This window comes from Parasteatoda tepidariorum, chromosome 2 (genome assembly GCF_043381705.1).
Source record: "Parasteatoda tepidariorum isolate YZ-2023 chromosome 2, CAS_Ptep_4.0, whole genome shotgun sequence".
In the NCBI taxonomy this organism is placed as follows: Eukaryota; Metazoa; Arthropoda; class Arachnida; order Araneae; family Theridiidae; genus Parasteatoda; species Parasteatoda tepidariorum.
The window spans coordinates 61,725,249-61,737,422 of NC_092205.1; the positions used below are offsets into that span (position 1 = coordinate 61,725,249).

General features: G+C 31.9%; 1 protein-coding gene across 6 annotated transcripts in view; it reads right to left on the minus strand.

The window, feature by feature from the left end:
* Positions 1-12,174, minus strand: part of LOC107451346 (latrophilin Cirl) — a 627,655-nt gene that overhangs the window by 357,978 nt on the left and 257,503 nt on the right. For all 6 annotated transcript variants that reach the window (XM_071177653.1, XM_043039805.2, XM_071177651.1 and 3 more), the window contains one exon: positions 189-257. The gene's annotated coding sequence lies outside the window, so the exon portion shown is untranslated. The remainder of the gene's footprint in view (positions 1-188; positions 258-12,174) is intronic.

Below are 12,174 nucleotides of genomic sequence, written 5' to 3' on the forward strand. Positions count from 1 at the left end.
GCCGTCGACTTCATTAGAACAGGTTTTGACATTTTTATTACTGCCTTACTCAATCGTGTTTCGTCGGATTTCCAATATATATATATTTTTTTTACCCTCAATCAATTTTTTTTTTCAATTTCAATGATTCTAAAACCATGCATTAAGGATCAAAACTATGAAACCTTACATAATGTATTTAAACTTACCTTTCAATAATACGGCAGTTGTTCAGAAGTTGACAAAACTTAAGTCAGTTCAAAGCAAGAATTAATTCCCTGGAAGAGATGAAAAAATAAATTGCCAATACCGAGAATTTCTAAGGTACCAAAATAAAATAACTTTATAGAAGAATAAAACAATATATAGTTAGAATAAATCAACAGATATAGTGCTTGGTATATTTCATAAAGTATTTATTATTAAATAAATTTTCAGCAGAATAAATTTTGTTTTCAAGTAAATAGAATACAACCACGTAATATTTTAGTTCTATGTACACTAAAGATTAATACTTTAGAAAAGTTATTGTTTACTTCACACAAGGAAAAAAAGATGTTTCGTCTTCTTTAAATTTATACTTTAACTGGGAAAATAAGTACTTATTTAAAGATTATAAATCCTAAAATCGTTACTTACTAGCAAAAGTTATTTTCGTTAAAAGCACAGCTTAAAGTTTAAAGTTCGAGCCAAAAGAAGAAAAAACTATTTAGCAGCACAAGTTATTGTTTTCTGAAACTATATATTTTTGATTTTATTTAAGTTAAACAATTTCTCATCAAAAAAGGATAGTGAACAGATGTAAGCTGCCTGAGAAATATAATGATTGAATGAAAATTTTATTTTTTTGTATGTTTAACTGTCAAAACAAAAACATTATAAGGTAGAATCACAATGCGAAATTTATTTCATTTATTTTTAAGTTTGTGATTTAATGTGAGCATCGCTTACTTTTAATTAATATTTTCAATATTTTTCTTTAACCGAATTAAATTGCATAGTTCATTTATTTTAAATAGCATATTTTGAGCCATGACGACTCAAGGAAAGAGCGTTTGCCTTCCAAAGAGGTGAACCGTTTTCGAATATCAACGATGACTAATTGGTAGGAATTCTGCTCCCGGTGCTCCCAGACCGCAGCGTTGACGTAAAATGCCGTCAGATCGTGTGTTAGGTTCCCCTTGCCATCAGGCTAATCGTGGGAGGTCTTTGTGGTTCCCCCTGTTACGCAAATGCGGGTTAAATCCATCAGAAAAGTCCTCCACGAAGGCAAATTTCTCCCAATACTTGATCCAGGAGCTCCCTTGTCTTCTGGATTTGGTTCAAAATGGTAATGATGGCTACATTACCATAATCATACCGTTGGTCTCGAAATTTTGGCAATTGTTGAACAAGAATTTCATTTTACGGACGGTGTCTATTTTTTTTGGTAGGGATCTTTTATATAGCAATTGTCATTTTATGGGCATTGCTGTTAATTTTAGAGGTTGATCATATGTTTGCTAAATGTGAAATTAAAGAGAATTTTACAATTCAAGGTTTAAAAATTATTTTCAGACTTATAGAATCTCTGCTGGCCTATATTCGCATTTTCACAACGAATTTCTTTTTTTTTTCTTACCATATTACTCCAGAACAACAGTCAACACTCAAATAAAAGTAGAATAGTGTTCACGCTTCATCCAATCTTTTAAGTTTGCTTATTTAATTAAAAAAAAAAAACCCATTTAAAACCAGTCTGAATTTAAATTAATTATTTCAAACAAATAAAAAGGTCTTAAACAGACACCATTCCGATTTTTCCCGTTTCCATTCTTTATATCACAAAACAGAGAAAATTGAGTTTAGTATCATCATCCAGGAATTTTAATTACACCTTCCCATATGTCTGTATGCACATATCTGTGTTTGAATGAAAAGAAAATGTTTTCTAAGTCTTTTCGCCCGGGCTAATCCAATTTATGTTGACAAAACGCCAAAATAATGAAATTACAACCATTGTCTGTTATTCCCTTGGAGATGCCTTCGGATGATTCTTCCTCGTTTAAATGTCTTGTTTTCCTTTCGAAAAATGATAGGGGAAGAACACTCAAAGCAAAAGGAATAAAACGTTATTTTCTGTTTCCAAACGATATTAAAAATGATGTCGTATTCTAGAGGATAATTAATTTTCTCTTTGAAATGCAAACGGTATTCCCGAACCTCGAGTTTTAACTTGACATATAAAATGTAAATAAAAAGTTGCGAAGCTTTTGTTTTAGAGTAAATAGAAATTTTAAAATAATGAGTTGGAGTTAGTAAAAAAAAATATTTGTACGGGCATGAGGATTCTTTAATTTGCAATATTTATCGAATAAAAGAAATAATCTAAGCGCAGATGTGGCGTAACAATCATATTCCGGTTGTTATATTCTAGAATATTCGAAATAATTTTACTAAAATGACAAATTTCTGTATTTGATATCACAAAATGATTTGGAGTCGGAAAAAGGAAAAAGGTATAATCTCGATATTATGTACAACTTTTTTGCAATACTTCTTATTAGTAAGAAAATAAAGAATTCCTAGTGCACTTTAGCATCCAAATAGAGTCTCGGTGCTGCCATCTAGTGTGGCAGATTAACATGACCAACGGTATCTCACCCATTGTGGTGGTCCTGAAAGAGTGGATACCACCTCTGGAGAANTTCAGTTTTTAATTTTTCAATTTCAATTAATCGGATTTCATCACTTTTTCTTTCTTCGATTATGTTATTTGCTAACTCTTCAACTAACTCAGTGTTATTTTTATACGTATCAGAACTCTGAATTGCTGCCATTAGATCAACTATAGTTTTCAGATTAGAAATGTCTACATTAAGCTCGACAGCAAGCCGAACATAGTCCTCTTTTTTAGCACTTTTAAACATATTGAATTTCAATAACTAAATAATAAATCACGTACCTTTTATTAGGTATATTATCCACTAAATTTCACTACTGATAACTCCGATAGACAGGACCAACAAATGGGTCCGACGATAACTCAGAGTCACAAAATTCTCAATATAATAAAAATAAAAGTTCTCAAAAATCTCATAAGCGGACTGTAATAATTAAACACCACTTTATTAACACAAGTCAATTAGAGAAACGCTGAACACATCCGAGCTCTTCGGATTCATAAGATACACTAATTTTTCATAGATGGCGCTTCTGGCGTCAACACAATTAATGTCCGATGGCCCATTGTCTTGAAAAAATATTCTATACCTATGAAATTGACAGTGGGCGGGGGTACCCGACACTCCCCTATATAATTTTCGTTTAATATCTTCTATTGACTATAAAAATACACTTATTTTTCAACGTTTTTAATTTACAAGTAATAATCCACAGTACAGTTCTTTAAAATTCGATTTTAGTCAAAAGATTAGGCTTCATAAAATTATTTTTACCGTTTTCTATTGATAAAAAATGACACTCCTGATTAATGTTTGCTATCTATCAGAAAATAACACTTGATAAAAAATTTTTACAAGGTGTTCTATTGTTCAAAAAATAACACTTGATGCAATGCTTTTCTTTACAAATAGAATAGTGCGTTCCTTTACAAAGTTTGCTACTAAACAGAAATTAATATTTCGTGCAGTTCCTGATCAATAATTAATATTGATCAAAAAATTATTCATATTACAATTATTTGCAATGTTTCCTGTTGATAAAAAATAATAATAATTCATTAAATAAAATTTGGATTCAATTCTTTATTAGAACTTGACGAAATCTAAAAACTAGTTTTCATCGATGAATGTTTAAAATCATCATCATTTCTATTCATTCCTATTAAGTTTAAAACTTAAATTATTCTAAATTAAACACAATCATATTAAGATATGAATGTTGAAAAGTCTTGGTCAGATTTTAAATACGATAAAAATATTTTGATAATGGTATTACGATATTAGCAATGTGTATAATTTAGGGGCATAACAATTTTGTAAAAATAAGTTTATGTGTGAAAATGCTATTAATCAGAAGATCACGCTTCATAAAATTATTTTTATTGTTAAAATTATTATTAAATACTGTTAAAATTATATTATACTGTTAAAATTATGACGCCCGGTGGCTGAGCGGTAGCGCTTTGCGCTGTCAGGCCACAGGTCCCTGGTTCGATCCTCGGGCTGGGCAAGGTTGACTCAGCTTTTCACCCCTTCAGTGGGTCGATAAATGAGTGCCAAGCATGTTTGGGAACTAAACACTGGGGGTTCGGTGTTCGGCTGACCACCTGACCGGAACATCTGCACCTGCACCCCAAGGTCAAGAAAACTGAGATGGGCACAGTATGCCTTGGCCCTAAAGGGCTGTCGCTCCGCTGAGTTTAGTTTAGAGTTAAAATTGTACTATGCTGTTAAAATAATATTATATTGTTGAATTGTTGAATAATTATTCTTATAGATAAAATATAAATATTTAGTACAGTTCCTCCTTAATGTTTCCTATCTTATAGAAAATTACCCTTGATATATTTTTTCCAATGCTATCTATTTTATTTTATTTTATAACCGTCGTTGAACAGCCGACCCAATTTCATAGGTTTACGACTACTAATGTTCAACACCGTAGCCTTGTAATTTTGAACCAATCCAGAAGACAAGGAAACTCCTGGATCAATACCCCCAGAGGTTTTGATGTGTTATGGGAACATGGAGGACTTTGAGACTTGACAGATTTAACGTGCATCAGTCACCATTTACTACACGGGGAGTCTTCGGCCGGCGAGTATCGAACCCACGGCCTCTTAGACATGGGCCCAGCGCCCTGTCGACCTGGCTAACCCGGCCCCTCAATGCTATCTATTGGTCAGAACCTAACACTTGATACAGTCCTTTACAGTGTTTGTTATGAATAATAAAATAGCACGGCTGCTGAACAGAAGTAGGCCGCTGAACAGAAATTAACATTTCGTACAGTTTCCAATCAATAATTAATATTGATCTAATAGATTATTTGTGATACATTTTTTTGCTATGCTTCCTATTGATATATGATAATAATAATAATATTTCGATAAATAAAATTTAGTACAATTCCTTCTCAGAACTTGAGTAAATCTATACCATCAATGCATATATAAAATCACCATTTGTATTCATTCCCATTGAGTTTAAAACTTTAACTATTCTAAACTAAACACAGTTATATCGCGATATGAATATTGGAAAGTTTTGATCCAATTTTCAAAACAATGGAAATATTTTGATGATAGCATAACACTGTTAACAATGCGTATAATCAAGGGACATAACAATATTGCAAGCGTGTCAATGAAGATAAGAATATCGGTGTTAAAATCCCAAATAATTCAAGTAAACAATTAATAAAGATAATAAAGAATAGAACGTTTTCTTCCAAAATGAAAAAGAGAAAATCGGTCAGGTATCGATTGGTATTCATTCTTCTCTTCTCATCTTCTTTTGTTCTCCCGTTTATTCTTTATTTTTTTTCCTTCTTCTAAAGAAGTGTCCCATCCTTCATTGTTTTGCTTTGTTATTTTCCCTCTCTTACGTTTCCTACACTCGTTCAAGCTGCAGAAATATAACATTGTTTGGATACATTTTTGCCGATCTTTCTGTCTACTTTTTCCCTTTCCCCCTCTTCGTGTGTATCAAGTACTGGGCTCTTGGGTTTAATTTTCCCTTTGAATAAAGATACTTGGAAGATTATAGAAACTCTACATCTTTTTCTTATTATTCAAAAGCTTGTTTGTATGAGGTTAGTGGTCAAATTATTCAAATACTTACGTTTTTTACTTCAAATCTGCTTTACTCGATTACTTTTGATTATGGTGACCAAAAAATGAATTTGAATAACTAACTTAGTAAAGCATCCTATAAGTTTTTTTTCTTTTTGAAATCGTGATTCTTCTTTTCTAAGTATTTAAAAAAATATTGAGTTATTGAAAATATTGAAATTAAGTGTCTTAACCTTCATTGTTTTGCTTTGTTATTGTCCCTTTCTTACGTTTCCTAAACTAGTTGAAGTTGCTGAAATATAATATTGTTTGGATACATTTTTGCCAATCCTTATGTCTACATTTTCCCTTCCCCGTTTTTTGCATCAAAGCTGCTTTACTCAATTACTTTTGATTATGATAACCAAAGTTGCTTTATTAGACTATATTGCTTTATTATATATTATTGCTTTATTATATATAAATATTGCTATACGAACTATTAACGCGAATCAAAATATTTTTGCTATCACCTGCAACTTAAGAAACTATAAAATTCATTTTTCCAATGATAATTGTATTAAATAATTATCTTTCATAATTGATTTTTATTTTTCAGCATTTAATTTATTAATAGTCGAAAACAATTTGAATTGTACGGTATAATAAATTTTGCATTAATTTAAAATTCATTTGCTAGAATCTCAAAATCCTGCAGAATCGTTTGAATAATTTATGAACAATTTCAAAGAAACTATAAATTATATTTTTATCTTTCAATGACTATTCGACCAATTCTGTTTAAATAAATTTTAAAATTATAATTAAAAGCTTTGTAAATAGTTACAATAATATTACTTTATTTTATATCCGTCGTTGAACAACCGACCCAATTTTCGGGTTTGCGATTACTAATGTTCTATCTACTCCGTAGCCTTGTAACTTTGAACCCATTTCAGAAGACAAGTGAACTCCTGGATCAAGTATTGGGAGAAATCTGTCTTCGTGGAGGACTTTTAGATGGAACTAACCTGCATTACATAGAGAGGAAAACCACGAAAACCTCCCATAGTTAACCTGACAGTAAGGGGACTCTATCTCATGATATGTTTACCACCGACGATATTTTAGGTCTGCACTGTGGTCGGCGCGAGCCCTGTGCAGAACTAGAATTGACCAACCATCTCTGGGATACGAATCTGATTCACCTCATTGGGAGGCGAATGATATCCCCTAAGCCACACAATAGCCTTTTTGTGCGAAGTAAGTCACACGAAATACGATGAATAGATAAGAAGCTATATATACTGATTTTTGTACTTTTTTAGTCACCTATCTATGTTGTATAAGAGGCTCACCTCTGCCAGCAAAAGCACACAGGCCGTTTATTAAAGTGTAATTAGGCTATAGAATATTTAAAAAATGACAAAAGATGAGACATCGTATGAAACTTGATAAAATAGAACAAAAATCATGACATTAGGCTCAATGACCTCTAGTAATTCATTACATAAGGAAAGCATGATACAAGAAGTACAAGGTTTAAATTGTGAATAAGACAAATTTTCACTAGTTAGTTCCTAGTTAATTTTCAAATCGAGTTAATTTTTATTAAAATTAAGGTCCTTGTCAGAAAAATAAGTCATTCAAAATTTCATGCATAATTTAATTCATTAAATTTTGGAAGAAGAAAAAATCACTGGTTAAAATCCCCTGAGTACTATAAAAAAAATTAACTGATATGAAATATTTATTAGCTCTCTTGCGAAATAAAATAAAATAATATAAACTTTTTCAGTCCTCATAGAAAATTATAATTTTTCGATAGTACATTCGAAGGTTACGTCGGATATTATATTCTATGGAGCATCATGAATTCATTCTAAATTAGATGATTTCGTATCGAAATTCTAAAAAAAAATATATATTTATATTAGAAATATACTCTGCAATTATTTATTAAGAAATAAATTAAAAATATACGCTGATTTTATCAAAAGATAACTCGAAAATATTTTTTTCTTTAAAATTGTATTCACATAAAGGCACGTATACTAAACTTACAGTTACGATAATCTACTTCGAATACTATAACAAAATTCCTTTTAAATATAAAAGAAGAAAGGGAATGCTTTTTTCCCCCTATTACAATGTTTCAAAATTAAAGCAAACTTTGCTCGATATATTTGCATATTATGCTCGGCGTCCTACTGGGATTTTTGTCAATATCACTTTTATTATACATTCAGTATTTAAAACTATAGTGCTTCATTTAATTAAGAATTCTTTCCTTTCAATGTTTTAACACATCAAACGAAAAACTGGAATAATCAAGAGCATTTTCTTGATCGGAAAACTGAATTTCTATGCACTTCCAACTCCCAACACTCCTGCATAAAAGAAAAGACTTTATTACTTTGATGCTTTCAATAAAATCTCTCATATTCCAAATAAAACATTGAATTAGTAGGCCCGATACGAGATCCTTGAGGGATTTTGTTCTCTACATAAAAGTGTTTAGTTTACGGGTGTGCATACATGGTTTAGAATTAGACTAAAGCATATTCTATCTAAGAAATGCTCAAATTTAAGACTGAGTTCTTTGACATTTATCTATTTCTTGGAAGAATCGCTAAGAGTATTAGCGGAAATGGCGGGTTGATGAAAAATAAAATCTATGTGTGTTTCATATATTTATAATAAAACTTTAGCGAGTTGTAATAAACTCAATGCTTCAACTTAATTATGTACGTTTCTGAAATAATCACAGGTTCTAAATAGTCCTTATTTGCTAAAGATCTAGCTCAAACTGGTGGTTTATAAAATAATTTTTGAAAGCAATTTAAAGAAATGTTACGCAAAATGCTCGCAATTTTATTTCGTACGGGTTATATTAAGAATAAATATTTACTTAGAGCAAGCATCCCCGTGTCAATCTTTTGTGGTAGGTTATACACCAAAGAGCCATTACATTATGACCACCCTCCATCTATAACAATGAGCTCGCAGAGGTTTTCATGGTTTCTCGCCCAGGAACAATGTTTTCATGGGGCACATTAGGATCCATAATCCTCATAGAACAATGCCTGTAAGCTACTTGAACATAGTTGCAGACCAGGTTCATCCATTCATGGCAACAGTTTTTCCTGCAGGGGATGGTGTTTACCAACAGGATAATGCACCATGTCATAAGTGTCGAATCGTCATGGATTGGTTCGAGGAACATTCCAGTGACTTTCAAGTCATGTCTTGGCCCCCAAATTCACCTGACCTTAATCCAATAGAGCATTTATGGTCCTACTTGGAAAACCAAATTCGTGCTGCCACGCTAACCCCTCACAATGTGAGGGGATTGCGGGACCAGTAGGTGAGCGCTTGGTACCAGATACCTCAGACTACCTATCAGCACCTTATGGAATCAATGCCACCGCAGGTGCTAGCAGTTTTGAGGGCTAAACGTGGTCCTACATGTTATTAGCAGGGTGGTCATAATGTAATAGTTCTTCGGTGTGTATCATAATGTAAGAGCTACATTAGCTATGGTACCATCCTTTTAATACACTATGACGTTCAGACCTTTGATCCACTATGTAGCCTGGACTTTTCATCCACTATGATGTCTGGACTTAACATCTACTATGTCGTCGAGATTTTTCATCCACTATGAATGCAGACTTTCCCTCCAATGTGATGACTAAACTTTTCATTCATTATGAGGTCCAGACATTTCATTCAATATGATATGCAGACTTTTTATCCACTATAACGACCGGATCTGATTTTAAAACTGATCACAGTATAACAGGATGGTAAGTAAATTAGTGTCCTTGCTTATTACAAGGTGCGTAGCCAAATCTTTCAGTAAAAAATAAGCACCTTTTAAGTANTTTGTTGCTTGAAATATTTTTAGAAGATCTTGAAAATTTTCATATCACTTATTTTAAATTTGCAATTGGTTTTTCTCTCAGAGCTACGCTTTTTTTTAAATGACGTTTTTAATGTATTTTTTCTGTTGAAACATACAAGTATTTGTCAAAATGTATATAACAGGGGATCATATAAATGTTGCTCAAACTTCTAACGGAGTTAGGGTACATTAATTATATTGTATTAATTAATTTACTAAAACTGCTCAGAAATGTCATCACCCGTTACTAGGAGCTAAGAGCTACATTAGCTATGGTACCATCCTTTTAATACACTATGACGTTCAGACCCTTGATCCACTATGGAGCCTGGACTTTTCATCCACTATGATGTCTGGACTTATCATCTACTATGTCGTCGAGACTTTTCATCCACTATGAATGCAGACTTTCCCTCCCATGTGATGGCTAAACTTTTCATTCATTATGATTTCCAGACATTTCATTCAATATGATATGCAGACTTTTTATCCACTATAACGACCGGATCTGATTTTAAAACTGATCACAGTATAACAGGATGGTAAGTAAATTAGTGTCCTTGCTTATTACAAGGTGCGTAGCCAAATCTTTCAATAAAAAATAAGCCCCTTTTAAGTACTTTTTAAGCACTATGAACATTGCAAAATGCAAAATAATTTTCAAAGACTTTGCATGATCATGATAATATAACTAGTTTCTGACAAATAACTCTTCTTTTTTTTTATTGTATTAACCACCATAAGAAGATCGAGAGATTTTCAGTTCAATTTCTGAGGGTGAAAAATGAAGCCTGAAATTGAGAACATCACGCAAAATGCAGCAGAGTTGCACATGAGAGTGCAAAAATCTCACCAAGCTCAGCTCAGTATATGCACATGCGGACCCGCATGTATTTCATCAAACATGTGAAATGATTGTAGCTTTCATACGCTACGGACCGATTGTAAGCCAAAATGGATTGTGGTCGAATGAATTGTTAAAACATTGAATAGAATAATGTGAAAAGCCACGCTTTTGTGGCGAAAAATCGACACGGTAAAGAAAATATATCAATTTCGAAAAGGGAAAATTGAGCACTTTTTAAAAACACACAATAAAAAAAGCATCTTTAAGGGCTTTTAAAAAATAAGAATCGAAAATAAGCACCTTTTAAAAACGCTACGCACTATGTATTAAATGGGTCCCTAGTTCATATTTCTGCGGTGACAGAGTATTTATTCACTCATTTTTTTGAAACGGTGAGCATTATATTTACAGTAAAGAGTACTAGCACCCTAAGAGGAGATATATGATATTAAAAAAATATAAGATGTAGTTTAAAATAATAAATATGGAAAACTGGATCGCGAAGAAAAGAAATGCCTTAACAACAACAACTTAACAATTTTTTTCTTCTTCTTTTTCGCCAACTACGGCACGGGCCACCGTGTGAAAAATCAAACTACAAATACATTTTCAACAGCTAAAAGAAAAGCAAAACTTTATCTGAAAAATAACTTTTTTTTCCTCGTTCCAAGGAGGCCCAAATAAGGGACGCAAGTGGGAAATAAATGCGTAAACATAAACAGAGGATGGTCGTTATAGATTGACGAAATTCCCGGAGTTATAGATAACGAAAACGATTTTTTAAAGAACGAGTTTTAACAGAAAAGCTGTGAAATATAATGGAAACAGAAATGTTGGCTTAGGTTAAAACAATAAGAAAATATAGGTGCCATTCTTAAAACAGCATACGTGAAATTGCAAAAAGATTTAAAAAAAGTTTTTTTTATTAATATTGTCAACAAAAAAATTTACTCTTGTTATTTTTGGATGGGAGTAAAAATGTCAGACTGTTCGAGTGAAAAATTTTAAAGAAGATCTTCAAATTTTATTTCTTATGTATGGGCCCTATAAATTACGCAAAATAATTTTAAACCAATACAATAAAGATGCGGCCGCTTATGATATTTTAATATTGAGGATAATTTGCTGATGACTTAAACAACTGAAACAGAAAAATAGACAGATTTTCCATTTTCTTCTTTGTCTTAAATTATACAATGTTTCAATTATTGCAGTCATTTTTCTCATTCAATTTTTCATCTTTCTTTCTCTCTCGGCTACTGTGGTTTTACTAGATTTGTTTCGCCCCTTTATTTTTCTACTTCTCATAGACAAATTTACTTTTTATATTTCACCTCAATTTTGTTTCTTCTCATTCACGTCTGGCAAGTCTTGAAAATGAGCGCCTGTTTTTGAGCACTTCAAACTTGTCAGTTCCCCCCCCCCTCCATTTGGTATATTTTTTTAAGCGAATTTAGTTTTTAATCTAGTAATAACTTTCTGCTTTAGTGTCTTGGGATTTTTTTATTTAAAACACTTGAATACATTTTATGAAATTGAGCGTTTTCGGAATTGCAAAGCGTTTCTTATTTAAAAAACAATTTAGTGTCATTGTAATTTTTAAGGCAATACACAAATGAGAAAAAATCGTTTGGTTTCAGGTTTTTCCCCTTTCTTTTCAACTCCAATTTTTTTTCACTCTATAGCGATAGGGGAAAGAAATTGTTTCTTTCCCCAAACCCTGTG